The sequence below is a fragment of the Physeter macrocephalus genome, chromosome 20 (genome assembly GCF_002837175.3).
Source record: "Physeter macrocephalus isolate SW-GA chromosome 20, ASM283717v5, whole genome shotgun sequence".
NCBI classification, from domain to species: domain Eukaryota; kingdom Metazoa; phylum Chordata; class Mammalia; order Artiodactyla; family Physeteridae; genus Physeter; species Physeter macrocephalus.
The window spans coordinates 80071298-80075032 of record NC_041233.1 but is presented as its reverse complement, the minus strand read 5'-3'; positions in this window follow the sequence as shown (position 1 = coordinate 80075032).

The window sequence follows — 3735 nt, the reverse complement described above, 5'->3', positions numbered from 1 at the left end:
GGCATGGACATATATACACTACCAAACGTAGGGTGGATAGCTAGTGGGAAGCAGCCGCGTAGCACAGGGAGATCAGCTCGGTGCTTTGTGACCACCTAGAGGGGTGGGATAGGGAGGGTGGGAGGGAGACGCAAGAGGGAGGGGATACAGGGATATATGTATATGTATAGCTGATTCACTTTGTTGTAAAGCAGCAACTAACACACCATTGTAAAGCAATTATACTCCAATAAAGATGTTAAAAAATATATATATATCCCCCAGATTCCAACCCATCAAACACTAGTCTAGGTGTTGCTCCGAAGGGACTAAGCAGGGGGGTTACGGTTCCTAACCAGCCGATTTTACAAAAGGGAGCGCATCCGGGATTATCCGGGTGGGTCCAGTGCAGTCACGCGAGCCCTTAAAGGCAGGAAAGGAGCAGAGGGTGTGCACAGATGGTGGGAACAGGGGAGGGACTCCCCCCACCCTGCTGGCTCTGAAGATGGGGGAAGGGGGCCGGGAGCCAAGGAGCCTCTAGAACCTGAGGCCCACCCTCCACCTTCAGCCAGCATAGAAACGGGACCTCGTCTAAATGACCTTGGAAGAGGACACATCCCAGAGTCTCCAGCAAGGAGCACAGCCCTGCCAACACACTGATCTCTCATCCTGTGAGACTCCAAGCAGTGAACCAGCCAGAGAGAAGCTGTGCCCTGAGCTCCTGACCCATGGAAACTGTGGGATCAGAAGTGGGTATTGCTTTAAGCTGCTAAATTGGCAGGAACTCATCACATCGGCAATAGGAAACTGATAAGCACGGGTGGGAGAGTGGCCGTGGGTACATACGTGTGCATATGAGCAAAAGCGCCTCTTCCCACCCTCCCTTCTCTAAGAGAAAAACAGAGAAGTGACGCTAAAAACTAGTGATGCGCCCACGTGAGAGTCACAAGACTCGACTCTTCCTTCTAACTGTCCTTGTCACTTTACCTGTGTGGCTCTTCATTTTCCCAGAGGGATTGTGCACAGCTGGAAGGTCAGAATGTATTTTTATGTCTCTGATTTCCCAGACGATAAGCACTTAACATATATATATATTTGCATATGCTAAGTGTGCCAAATATAAAATGTAGGGCATCTATTTATCACTAAAACTCACTCTACAGCAATAACTAACACATGGCAGAGCTCTTCACCATGGCACGATTTTTTGTGTGTTGCCAAATTTTCAGCACACACGGTGCATTTACTTTTCTTTTCCAATTTTTTTTTTCCTTCCAATGGGGAAGAAGAGAATCCTACGTAAGGCCTTTCATTGAATTAAAATATTATGGCACTAATTTCTGTACCTTGTATCTTCCTTATATTCCTTACTAGGAGAACCACAAAACGGATATATTGATCATAGATAAGCATATGGTTCCTAAAAACATTAGCCACTGAAGATGATATTGACCCATAGATTCAGATACGACTGAGTCAGTATTTAGCTGCCCACTTAAAGAGTCCACAGAGGCTTTAAAAAAATAGCTCCACTAGATAAAAAAAAAAAAAAAACATTTTTGCTGGGAGATGAGTTCTGTTGTGATGAAAAAGACAGAGATCAAGGCAGAAAAATATGTCGGTCCGCGGTGCTGCGGAGATAATCACAAGCGGTGATGAAACACACACACTTGTGTCCTGCCTTAAGAAAGAGCTCTTAACTTAAAAGGTGGAATAGGACCATTCTCCTGGAATATGTTGGTTCACATTTTTCCAGCAGTTTAGGATTCCTTCCTTTTGGGTAAAGAATCAAGGACGGCTAAGGAATTTCATAAATAAAAACAGAAGAAATGCTTTACAGTTCACCAAAGAGGAGGGAGGCATAGGGGATCCCGCCCACAGTTGAGAGTGATTTTGTGAAATCCTATTTAATGTACTCAGGACAGAAAGAATGATGGCAAGGTGGTGTGTTCTATTGTGGGCAAGCTACTACCTTGGAAATGGTGTGGCAGTCAGTCTTCAAGCAAGGTAGCTCTACCACAATAAAATGCAAAAATGTAAATAATAAAGATATTTTAAAGCTAGTGTGTCTCCCAAGGGTTCTTAATCTTTTTGGTGACATGGATCCCTTTGGCCATCTAGTGAAGCTTATTCTCAGAATAATGTTTTTAATTGCATAAAATAAAATATATAGGACTAAGAACCCAGTATTTTTAATGGGCGAAATATTTGAACAGACACTACCAAAGAAGATGTACAGTTTGGCAAATAAGCACAGGAGAAGTTGCTCAAAACCACTGGTCATTAGGGAAATGAAAATTAAAACTGCAATGAGCTACTACTACTCACCTATAAGAATGGCAAAATTAGAAAAGTAAACAACAGACAACAGTAAATGTTGGCAAGGATGCAGAGCAACTGGAATGCTCATACACTGCTGATGGAAAAGCAAAGAGTACAACACTGCGGAAAATAGTCTGAAAGTTTCTTATAAAGTTAAACATACATGTGATTCAGCAACCGCATCCTACTTACTCATCCAAGTGTAACGAAACTAGATTCACACAGAAACGTATACGCACATGTTACAGCCATTTTATTCATAAGTGTCCCCAACGGAAACAACCCAAATTCTCCCCATCTGGAGAATGATTAACCACAAGTGAGTACTTCCATACATGGAATACTACTCAGCAATATTGATACACACCACGGCAAGAATGATTCTTAAACCCATATGCTAAGTGAAAGAAGCCAGACTCAAAAGGCTACATATTGTATGATTCTATTTATAGAACATTCTAGAAAAGGCAAACACTCTAGGAATGGAGAACAGATCAATCGCTGCCAGGAGTTAGGGGTGGAGTTGGAGGGTCTGACTGTAAAGGAACAGCATAAGAGTAGTTTTAGTTGGGGAGGCAAAGACTGTGTCTTGATTGTGCTGGTGGTCACGCATCTCTATGCACTTGTCAAAACTCATGGAGCTGTACACCAAAAAGAGTGACTTTTAAATCCTGAAAAAAAATTCTTTTAATTGTTCGTCAGTGAAGTAAGCCAGGCAGAGAAAGACAAATATCATATGATATCACTTACATGTGGAATCTAAAACAAAAGATACAAATGAACTTATATACAAAATAGAAATAGACCCACAGACATAACAAATTTATGGTTACCAAACAGGAAAGGTGGGGGGGAGGGATAAATGAGGAGTGTGAAATTAACATATATATCACAGTACTATATATAAAATAGATAACCAACAAGGACCTACTGTACAGCACAGGGAACTCTACTCAATATTGTGTAATAACCTATAAGGGAAAAGAATCTGAAAAACAATAATTATATATGTATAACTGAATCACTTTGCTGTACACCTGAAACTAACACAACATTGTAAATCAACTAGACTTCAATAAAAAAATAAGTAAAAGCTAACCATAAAGTAAAAAATATATATATATTGTTCCCACCATAAAAAAGTGTTTTAAGGGATGAGGACTATAGGATGACAAAGGAAGCCAGTTATATGAAAATAAAGTGTAAATTTTTTCCCCATCTAAATTTCCAGACCCTCTGAATTCTATCCATAGACTCCCATGAAATCTCAGGTTAAGAATCCCCGAGTGCAGGGCTTCCCTGGTGGCGCAGTGGTTGAGAGTCCGCCTGCCGATGCAGGGGACGCGGGTTCGTGCCCCGGTCCGGGAGGATCCCACGTGCCGCGGAGCGGCTGGGCCCGTGAGCCACGGCCGCTGAGCCTGCGCGTCCGGAGCC